The sequence below is a fragment of the Phocoena sinus genome, chromosome 11, assembly GCF_008692025.1.
Source record: "Phocoena sinus isolate mPhoSin1 chromosome 11, mPhoSin1.pri, whole genome shotgun sequence".
In the NCBI taxonomy this organism is placed as follows: Eukaryota; Metazoa; Chordata; class Mammalia; order Artiodactyla; family Phocoenidae; genus Phocoena; species Phocoena sinus.
Window position 1 is genome coordinate 79270045 of NC_045773.1, and position 11621 is coordinate 79281665.

At 46.0% G+C, this 11621-nt stretch overlaps 1 protein-coding gene across 2 annotated transcripts in view; it reads right to left on the reverse strand.

Moving 5' to 3' along the window:
* CILK1 (ciliogenesis associated kinase 1) overlaps positions 1-8644 on the reverse strand; it is a 53042-nt gene extending 44398 nt beyond the window's left edge. For both annotated transcript variants that reach the window (XM_032648070.1, XM_032648069.1), the window contains exon 1: positions 8420-8644. The gene's annotated coding sequence lies outside the window, so the exon portion shown is untranslated. The remainder of the gene's footprint in view (positions 1-8419) is intronic.
* Between the last annotated feature and the right edge of the window lie 2977 nt (positions 8645-11621).

Genomic DNA, 11621 nt, shown 5'->3' on the forward strand with positions numbered 1-11621 from the left:
CCAAGCTCAAGGGAGAGATTGCAAAAGATCCAAAGGTTATGAAATCTTTTGAGGATCTGAGAACGAGAGGAATTAAAAGAAGTACTTTGTAGCTCAAAGTCCAAATATGGAAACCAGTGATGTGGCCATGCTCTAGTTGGCCTCATTCTACAATCGAACTTCAGTGGACCGAGCGGGGACCTTGCCAGCAGCCACTGCCTACAGGGGAGGCAAGTGATTGCAGACAAAGAGGAACTGAGTCCCAGTTTCCACTTGGCACAGAGCACCTGTGACTCGGAGCATCTCTTGGTCGCCGGGTTAATTTCTGTGAGGTGAGGGCACGGGACTTAATGAAGCAAGGTGGTTTCCTGCTCCGTTATTCTGTGGTTCTGTGACTCTCTGGGTCAGGAATCAAGCCGGCATTTGTCAAAGAAAAAAAACAGATCAACGTTTCCACCTTTCCCATCAGCTGCACAAAAGCTAGCAAAGAGCAGACAGTGCCCCAGAGGGACCCTGTGTGCTATACATCATCTCTCTTCCAGAGCAGGGTAAGTGTCTCACTGTCTCAGCCAGACCCCAAAGCTCAGAATCTACTCCTTTTCCTCCCTCCGAGTCCAGCTCAAACATCACCTTTCCAGGACCTCCTGTCCCAACCTGCACAGACACAGCCAACGGCTCTCTCCCCAAGAGGCCACAGTGCCCTGTCCCCACCTCCCCAGTGGTCAATGACACGCAGGCCTGTCCCGGACAGTCACCATGCTTCTTTCATCTCTGCTCTCCTACCTCATGCTCCGCCTACACTAGCAGGTACTCATGGTTTGAACGGTCAATACATGAATTTTAGTCTTTGCTGTGTATCTTCTGTACCACCCTTGGTAAGTATCTCGAAACAGAATGCTTCTATTTCTTCCTGTGCAAAGTCATGGTACTCAGATTGTTTGCCCTGAGCAGAAATGTTCTGAAGTTCTGAAATGGGAGAATAGTAAATACTGCAGAAAGGCTAAAGCCGGCAGGCTGCCTGGGTCCTCCCACCATGGTGCTGGAATTACTTACTGGGTCTCAGAGAATCACAGAAAGGTCCCCACAGTGTCGTCAGATCAGGCCTTCGGCTTCTGGGTTAGGCTGTACCCAACTCACAGAGCAGCACAGCTCTATTTTGCTTTCAAAGGGTTCCAGACAAACTTTGAAATGAATGCTATGGTTTTTCTGGCTAGGCGACATTGGGGAAACCTTCCTGCGGTCTGTCCCAATTTCCTCCCCTCGGCTCAGTCCTCAGTAGGGCAGATCATCTGCTCACGGCTGGGGTCTCACACCAGGTGCCCTGTTCATTCCCAGCCTGGGAAACCAACCAGGCACAGGGTGGGCCGCTCTTTAGTTTGAAAACTTAAGAGTCATTGAATAAATGCCACAATTACTCATTTTTTAAGACAGGAGGCAGAAAATTGTACGCAAAAGTGGGCATCTCTGGGAGTCGTGGTTTACCAGTACCACTTCCACCATTCGGACCTGTGTGAAGAGCTTTTCTCCCTGAGCCTTGATCATTTTCCACTGAAAAGATGCCATTGCTTTCACCTGTCCTCATCGGAAAACTAGATCATGTGCAAAATCACTCAGTGGCCCCTCTCCTGGCACTTCTGAGTTCCATTTTACCTTAACTGGCATGAATTCTAGGTTCGAACATTTCATAACTTTACAAGAGTAAAGTTAATATTGTTACATTTCTTTTAAAAAGGTACTAAAAATAGTACATCTGTATCTCTAATTTTTCTCTCTGGGACCTAATTCTTCTGCCCACATACATTTTAGCAAGAATGTCCTTTAAATATTTTGCCTCTTGGACCAGTGCATTTTTCTGCTTTGGGGACAGCAGCTACAATGCCAAAAGAGCCTCCTCTATTGTGGAACGTGCTTTGCCTTTCCTGTGACAAGGAGCACATTAAAGATGCTTCTGGCTGCTGCCTTAATTGGAAGGATGGGAGAAGAGGATCTGTTACCTGGGCTGCCCTCTTCTACTCCCCAGAGACCGTTTCATGCCCTGACTTCCCTCACATCCTTCAACCCCAGCTTCTGAAAGGAGAATTCATGCACCAAGTCCTAAATCCCAGGAGAAGGGTCTACCACTTCCCATCACTTCTCCCACAAAGGGCGCTGTGCCCCGAACCTAAAGTAAAGTCTTCCATTGCTTGTAGATTAGTTCTAAACTAGGACCCATCATTCTATGTGGTCTGTGGGCTGTGAAGAACTGAAGGGAAAGGAAATATTGAAGACCCAGAGGAAGAATAACTTTCCTCTGACTCGTGGGAAACTGCGGATGAGTTGGGGTGACAGTCCCCCAGCTTCACGCAGGCGGTGGCCGTGGTCCCAGCCCCAGTTGCTCACCTGATTGCCACCCTCTGTTCTAAGGGTGGGCAAGGGAGGACGAGGTGAAGATGAGGGAGTGAATCAGAACATGTCACACATTCAAGCGCTACTCAAGTATCACAGCACGTTGAACTCAGGGCTGATCTCACACAGCGTACGATGCTTCACCACCATGTGTAACGACAAACAAATCAATAAAACATATCGAGGACGTAAAGGCTTAACATAAAAATAACATAGAGCAGGTGTCAGCAAATGTTTTCTGTGAAGGGCCGGTAAATACGTTAGGCTGTGAGGGTGGCAGGGTTCTGGCACAGCTATTCAAATCCGCTGCTGTAGCACAAAAGCAGCCACAGATGACACGGAAACACATGGGCACGGCTGCATCCCGGTACAAGTCTATTTACAAAAACGGGCAGCCGGCAGGACATGCCTGCAGGGCATGATGCGTGGACCCCTGAAACACAGGAAACGCCACACGCAGGCAGAGCACTTTAGCCCTTTCCACACAGTCCTCACGTACCCGTGGGTCACAGGGTTGCATATACAGACTGTGTGTATCCTGAGAGTATAAGCTTCCTGTGGGCAGAAATTTTGTTATGTTCACCACTGTATTCCCAGCAACCAGACAAGGACCTGGCACCCGGTCGGCCCAAATAGGTGCTCCAAATAAAGATGAGTTGGATGAATAAATCAGTGAAGGAGTAACTTATGGGTTTATAAAGGGTCACTTTGTTCATTTTCCTGTACCATCCACCCCACTCCTACCGCCATCCCTCATAGATTCTTTGCAGAACTGAACAGCTCTATGGAGACTAGGGCACAAAAATTATGACTCCTTCTAAAAGCTTTTATAACAATTTAGGAAAACATTTGCTTGTTAACAGCTAAGCTGACAGGTAGGAGGATATAGGGAGGGGGAAGGGTAAGCTGTGACAAAGCGAGAGAGAGGCACGGACATATATACACTACCAAACCTAAGGTAGATAGCTGGTGGGAAGCAGCCGCAGAGCACAGGGGGATCAGCTCGGTGCTTTGTGACCGCCTGGAGGGGTGGCATAGGGAGGGTGGGAAGGAGGGAGACGCAAGAGGGAAGAGATATGGGAACATATGTATATGTATAACTGACTCACCTTGTTATAAAGCAGAAACTAACACACCATTGTAAAGCAATTATACTCCAGTAAAGATGTAATAGATAAATAAATAAATATTTACTATTTAAAAAAAAAAAGGTAGGCATATATAACCTACTTTTTTCTCACTCGGTTTCATCTGAGTTAAATCAATCATCAGTAAATTCATTTTCAAAGCACAGGCAGTGTCCGAGAGGACAGAACCATTAACTACTGTCTTCTCGGAACTACAAACTCATGCAGATAGTAACTTTCATGATATTGTGAAATACGTAGTTGGACATTACACCACTACTCCTTTATCTTCTTGGTTCTGGGCCATTATCTTTCATATTAACCAGGAGAGCAGTCACATGTTATCAGCACTTTATCACAGACCACACTATACCTATAGAAAGATAAAAAATGACTCATGTTGATCTTTCCTCACAAATACGTGGCTCTCACAAGCCCTTGGTCATCACTGTACACTTATCAAGTGGCTACTAAGAGCACGGTGGAAATAACACTATTGTGTTATTTTATTTTAAAAACAGTATTTTTTAAATAAAAAAAACTGAGGATGACAAACAAAATCTAGGAAAAATGGAAAGTAAAATAATATATAACCTAATGCTAATTAGCATAGATTGAATGCTCAGTTTAATAGGACCTAAGTTGAACACGGGCATAGTATAATATTGAGGAAACCTGACTATAGAATCAGATTTTTTTCCCTATAAGGGACCTGAACGATCACCCCCCAACACCCTCACTTTACAGCTGAGATGCTGTGGCCCAACGGACAGAAGTCTTGATACCTTCAGGGCAGCAGAGTTTTAAATGTGTGAATATAAGAAATGTTTTCATAGTCGATTAAAGATGTAGCAAATGCTCCCACTTCCCCTTCCTCAAAAAGTCCGTGAAGGTATTGCTAATCCTGAAACTACATAGAAAAAAAAAAGTGGCAGCTCTCCAGAGACGTGCTTTCTTCAAACTCTGAGACAGCTTCAGAAGTCAGCGCTCCCAGGATTTGAAGCCAGCTGCACAGGTGAGTCCAAACCCAGGCACTTCTTTCTAGGAAGGTTTCGACTTTCAAAGCACAGTGAGCCAGGCACTTAAAGTGCAAGGACGCTTCCGTTTCCTTGGAAGGAATCAAGAAACGAAGCTCTCCGCTTGGATTGTTGAACAGTAGAATTTTCCGAGCATCAGACAGCACGTCACGTGGAGCAGAGAGAGCGAGCGTGAATTCCACATCAACCTTGGTCACCATCTCGAGGGGACCCTCCACTGCTTCTTCTACTTCTTTGGCTACAAGTAAAGATGCCTCTGATTTCTTCCTTCCATAACTTAGCATTTTAATGCAATCTGCCCCAGGAATTGATGTACTTCAGCAAATTGTTTTTACCAGGTAATTTTCTTGAACACACAGGTGTACTAATAAGGAAGTTCAAACTGTTTCAAGGAAAGCACAGCCACAACCTAGGACACGATTACACTGTAGATATGCGTGTAAGTCATCTGGCGCACGCCTCTGCACGTTCTCCGGGTCACCTACAGCAACCACAAACACTGAGGCCCACAGATAGGAAGTTTCTGATGCTCTAGTTACAGGCCTTTCTCAGAAGGCCATGGTCAAGCAAGAGAGCCGATGAGACAATTTACAGTTAAGACACTATTCACAGGCTGACAGATCAACATACACAGAAAGGTCACTGTGCCCAGAATTCTGCCAAGAAATTGCTAGGCAACACGTCCTACCATAAATACATACACTCACACATACCCTCACAAGCAGAAAAACAGAAGTGCTACGTACAACTCCAACTCAGCAAGATCCTGCAAAATGAAATGGAGGAGCTTGCCGCAAAGAAGCAGTGAAAAAAGAAAATTTAAAGGCAGTCGTGTTCCTGGCAAGGTTCAGACGGAAAAACAGCAACAGATCCCAGAAGCAGAGCTGTCACCAGGAATAACCCAAGCTCAAGCTGCTTTAAGGGCAGGATAACACTTACTAAGGATTCTGCATGGTTGCCATCCCCTGGGCCTCCAGACCCAGCCATGACTTGACTCCAAGTCAGCTGACAAACATCTACCAAATATTTGCTACGTGTTCAGGGCTCTCCCAGTCACTGGAGGGATGAGCGGATTTTTGTCAGGTGTGTTCCAGGTGCTGTTCAGACACCAAGAGCATCTCCACACTGCAGCCAGGTGGGGAGGCATTTCCCCTATTTTACACGTGAGGACTAATGCTTGGAGAATCCATAAGGCCACATGAGTACCGAGGAGTGAGGCCCCGACCTCAATTCTGCCCGACTTCAAAGCCCACAACCCCACATTACCATGCAGAGAATATGGCTCCTGCCCTAAAGAGGCTTAAAATAACCTAAACCAGTGAGAGATCAATATAAGCCCTCGGGCTTCCGTGGTGGCGCAGTGGTTAAGAATCCACCTGCCAATGCAGGGATCACAGGCTCGAGCCCTGGTCCGGGAAGATCCCACATGCCACGGAGCAACTAAGCCCGTGCGCCACAGCTACTGAGCCTGTGCTCTAGAGCCCGCGAGCCACAACTACCGAAGCCCACGCACCTAGAGCCCCTGCTCCGCAACAAGAGAAGCCACCGCAATGAGAAGCCTGCGCACCACAACGAAGAGTAGCCCCGGCTTGTCCGCAACTAGAGAAAGCCGCACGCAGCAACAAAGACCTAACTCAGCCAAAAAAAAAAAAAAAAAAAAAAAAAACAAGTCCTCGGTGCTAGTGTCAAAGTCAAACTTTAAAAGGTGTATTACAAAAGAAACAAGTATCTGGAGACTTGCAAGAGAGAGAAGAGAAATGAATAGTTAGAGAAGATGTTATAGAAGAAGTGAGGACTTAGCTTCCTCCTCTGAGGAAGGGTAAGATTTGCACAGGAGATGGGGGAGAGGGGTGAGGGTTTCTAGGACAGCAATCTGAGCAGGAACCATCCTGGCCCCCTTAGTACAGCAGGCTCGAAAGAAGACCACACCCATAGAGTGCGAAGATGTATGCTGAACTGAAAATAGAATTTAGATAGGAGGCGTGAGGCCTGATTATGAAAGGCCTTAAAAATCAGGCAAATTGTTTTAGACTTGAGATAGTTGAGAAGGGAGAGGACCTGAGGGCTGCAAGGCAAGGAGAGATGTGAGGAACTGATAGTTTTAAAAGACTAGATGGACAAGAAGATGAAGAAACCAGAAGGTGTGTCTCATTCATTCATTCATCCATTCCATCCATCCATCCACTCATTCAACAAACATTCAATGAGGACTTACTAAGAGCCAGCTTGCGGGGCTAGCTCAGAGGCTGCCCCAGTCTGCAGGAGAGGAAGGGTGAGCCTCTGCATTAGAATATGGAGGGAGGGCGCTATATAAATCACATGTCAAAGGTCTTCATGACTCATTGATAGCAAGGATGAAGGAAATGAAGGAAAAGACTGTTGAAGAGAATTCCAAAAGGTTCAAGACTGACAGGATTTCCACCATTACTGGGAACCTCAAAAAACAATGAGAAGAAAACAATGAAAGTAGAAAAATAGCTTTGATGATGTGAAACAGTCAACAAATAAAACCCCCAAAGCCTGGTTTCTTTATCCTGGTAGCCTGTTTACACACAGTCTGTAGGTAAGAAACTTCAGTGAGAAAAAAGCATTTTTTTAAGAAAATGACTAAATTCTGAGTTCCCTTGGCTAGGACAGACCTCTGCCCACTCAAACAAGCTCCATCAACCCTCCAACACATCCTTCCATCATCTGAAACTAAACTGGTCTTACTTAGAAACGTGGTTGTCCGCTCTTGCCCTGCCACCAGTTTTGACTCTGGAGAAGGGGACAAGGTAAAGTGGACAGGCAGGGTCACTGTAAGGGCTGGATCTTAGGGAAGCAAGCAGTGGTACAGGGTATCATTTTAAATAAAAGATCACACCACTGCTCTTATTTCTACACCCAAAATTACTGGTCCTCAAATAGACAGGAAGGCCAAATTCTTTACCAAATTGCAGTGCTTTGTTCAGAAACTATTTCAAATGTGCATATTTATGAATACATTAACTCTTAGCACAGCTAACATATGGTTGAGGCACAAATTCCTCTTAATAATTTATATGTTAGCTACACAAATTTAAAGCTCATTTTAATTTTATATTCAGCAATAGTACAATTCATTTTGGGGGGACATCCTGAAAGCCCACTCACTGGAAAATGTGAGAAACGAAAACTGTACTTATCAAACTGCTACAAAGAGTGCTCCAAGCAAAAATAGAAAACAAGTGCCAATACCTTAGAGAAGTCTAGCACTGGATGCAAAATTCAGGGTGATATTTTCTCAGTATAATTCAGCTTTAGCAAAAGCAGCTCTTTATTTAGTTATAAGTGGAAACGAATACTCTTTTCTGCAGAATAAGGCATTCAACTACTTTTTAATTTAAAAGTAAAAGCCCTCAATGCTAGTGTCAAAGTCAAACTTTCAAAGGTGCATTATAAAAGAAACAGTGGTTCTGTAAAGTCCTTCAGCATCCCTCTCATAACGTCTACTCTGATTAGTAAGAAAGAAGTCAGAGCAGAAAGAAACCCAGTGAAAAATGGTTGCACATAAATGTGTGAGGATTTCTTGCTCAGACCTCTTGCAGGACAGCCAAAGGCCTAGTCAGGAAAATTCCGAAAGCAAGTCCTCCATATCCTACCAATGGGGCTTCAAATCGGGCCGGGATCTTTCCCTTCTTTAACGCCAAAAGGTAAACACACACCAAAATCTTCCAGACTCCGAGGAAGCGGGAGTTTTTCTGCCAAGAGGGAGAGACCCACAGGACCGCGGAGAGAAACTACAGCCCGAGAGCCTCTCCCTCGACCTCCGATCCTTCGCGGGGCCACGGCACTGGGGGCCCTCGCAGCTCCGGTCCATCACCCCGAGTGACAGATCACCCGGCAGAAGCCCCTAATCCGCACCCCACTTACCGGCGCCGCGAGCACAGGCGGGGGCCCGCGCCTGCGGGGAGCGTGGCTTCTCGGAGGGCGGGCGCCGAACTGGTCCGGGAGCGGGAGCAGGGCGACCCGCGCTAGGACGGGCCGAGGGGTCCGCGGAGGGACGCCCGGGGGCGCCGCCGAGGGGCGCGGGCCGCGCCGCGCATGGTGAGCGGCTGGGCACCCGGCCGCTCTCCAGCCTCCGGCAGGAAAACAAACAAAAGGCAGGGAGGCTTCTGGTGGGGACGACCGGCCTCTTTCCCTGGGAAAAGTTACCCTGCAGCTCCCCTCGCAGGCCCCGCGCGTCCCTGCACCGCGGCCGGGCAGCCGGGGGGCGCCGAGCCGCGCGCTCCGCTCTCCACCCGGGGCCTGCTGGAGCCCAGGGTCCCTGAGGCCCCCGCCGACCGCCAACGGGCCCTCCAGCTCCACACGCTCGCCTTACTGCAGATCGACTGCCTCGGGCATCAGAATGGAGAAGTGCAGGCTGAGGATGCACGTTGGGAGGACATCTCATTACAGGTGATCGAAGTGAACACACTTTCCTGGCTTTAAAAAACGTAACTGCAGTGCCACCGAAAGTGGTTGAAGATGGCAAATCGCGTCATATCTATTTTACCATAATAAAAAATATTTAAAATAAAAACCAGACTGCCTGTTAGCATCCATTTGAACTTCAAGAGTTTCTGTATTTTGAGCAACTTTAGTTTGGAAGACTGGATTGTTAGGTGGGGAACAGACTAGATAATGGTCTACAGAATCGTCCTCTGTGTGTTGACTATTTCTACGAAGTCTAACACTTAACACTTTTTAAACACTGTCACTTGTGTCGTTAGTTATATTGTGGAGGTAAATCATCCTATCAGGATTGGCCCTGAACCACTTTGAAAAAAGAAATTGCTTCGAGGTCCTCGATTTAAATTCACATAACTGCCCCAAGCCGAGGGTGCTTTAGTTGGAGGCATCAGAATCGCTGGGATAGCCTGTGAAAACAGATTGCTGGGCCCTCTCCCCAGAATTTTGGTGCTGATGCTACTGGTCAGGGAAACCACACTGCCCTAAGCAACAGTTTTAATTAATAAAACAGTAATCCTTTCACACATTGTGGATCTTTCTCTGAGTTTAAATTCCCCAGCTCATATCAATTTTCTCTCACTATCTTTGTTTTTGAATTCTAAGAACCGAAAAGATTGTTTTTTCTAGGAAGAATCTATGCAAAAGGCCTGAATCCCTCTTTCTTCTTGCTTCTGTTGAAGAAACCTACAAGATACAGGACAAACTTCCTTAGACTTCCTGTCTCAAATGGGAAAGGGTCATCTGGCCACTTGGCAAACGTATAACATTTATCTACCTTCATGTTTACCTATATAACACCCAAACCATATGGCAAATGAAAATTGAACGTCATTGTCAATGAAAAGATAGGGAGACAGGAGGCAGCCTGACAAATCATATACTACTCCCAGAAAAAGTGATTTTTAAAGTATTTAAAATGATCAGTTTTAGTCAAATTCAGTTGTCCAAGCAACTGGCAAATGGACTGTCTTGATCTACCTTTAACAAGGGTCCATTGGGCTAGTAAGTGGCTTAGGTCCATAGTCCTAGCCTCGGGAAAATTATAACCACGTATTATATAATATGATGAGATAATACAACACTGTAAAGAAGCCTAGTGGATACAGTGGATACTGACCTAAACTTGAAAATTAGTAGCTATGAAACATAACAGCGTTTTAATAAAATAGGTGCTCAATTTATTGATAAAAATACAAATTTTATTAAACTTTTTTGTTTATTTACTAGAATAATAGAAATCATCTGTGCTAACTGACTAAGCATTTCAACAAGTTTAATGAAATAGACTCGTTCTGAAAATATTTCAGTACCCCATTCCTCATTTGCAAAACTGATCTTTTGTATTCATTAGTCACATATAACATTTTCTTCTATTATAAATCCATACATCTAATCTTTCTCCCGATTTAAATTTCAAAATACAATTTAAAAGAGGTCATTGGGAGGAAAATCATCCTTAACAGACCTAAGCCCTAGTCTCTTTTAAAAACTGAAAACTAGTAAATTTTTAGTCCCCGTTAAACAAGAATGTACTTTTTATAGGTAGCTGACTTAGGATGCAAATGAAAAACCCATCGGAAGGGTGGATTCTAATATTACAAGACAGCAGTTGGGGCTTCCTTATTGTAGCTCACCATTCTGCACCCCTCCCATTTTTTTTCGCCTCTATTTTCTGAAGAAGAATGTACTGCATTACTAAGATCTAAATAAATACAATAAAAGAAAATAATGGATAAGAGATTTAAACTATTGTGAACTCGTGAGAACCACGAGTAGGATCTTGGAAACCTGATGACTATTAGTACCCCACACCTAGTAGAAACTTTAGAAACTACATAAATGTTTGCTGAATGAAGGTAAGAAGCCCCAAGACTAGGTTTACACAGAGCAGAGAGCATGCAAAATCCAGTATTTAAAACAATGTAAAGTGTGGGAAAATAATACACTGCCTGACAAACAAGAGTGCCTTCTGCGGAAATGAAATCAGGTGTTTGGGCTGTAAGAAGCGGGGTCCGGACGGCAAGTGAGGGCTGGTGCTCTACGCGGAACGGCGGACTACAAATCCCAGGGCGCCGCGGGAGCCGTCTCCGCAGGACTCGGGGTTCGGAGCCGTAGAGCCGCAACGTCCTCCCGCGTTGCATGATGGGATCTGTAGTGAGACGGGCGTTGGGGGTGGGGTGGCTGTTTTCTCTCCTGCCGCTACACACCTGAGCGCCTCTTTTTCTCAACCTCCAGGACCGTGTCTTTAAAAAGTTTAGTCGTTATAACAGCCTGTGACGATAGTGGAATTTAACTGTCTCCCTGCAATCCCGGAGTGGGACTCTAACCACAGTCGCCGAGGATCGTGTAGTGACCGTCCCGGGCACCCAATTCGATGCCTTCGGGCCGCTTGCCTTAGGGTCTCAACTCTAAATTTGAGTTAAGTCCTGTTCAAGTTTGCGTAAGTTCACTGAGCCGAATACTAGGTTGAGTTTGGCCTTCGGCACCCCGGGCTGACCTCACCCGGGCTGTCCCTCGCGCACACAGAAAACGCACGCCCCTAGCCCTCCACAGGGAAGTGCGCGGGCAGCGGAGCAGGGCAGCCCACGCGGGCGGCGGCGGGTCAGCACTGCGCATGCTCGCT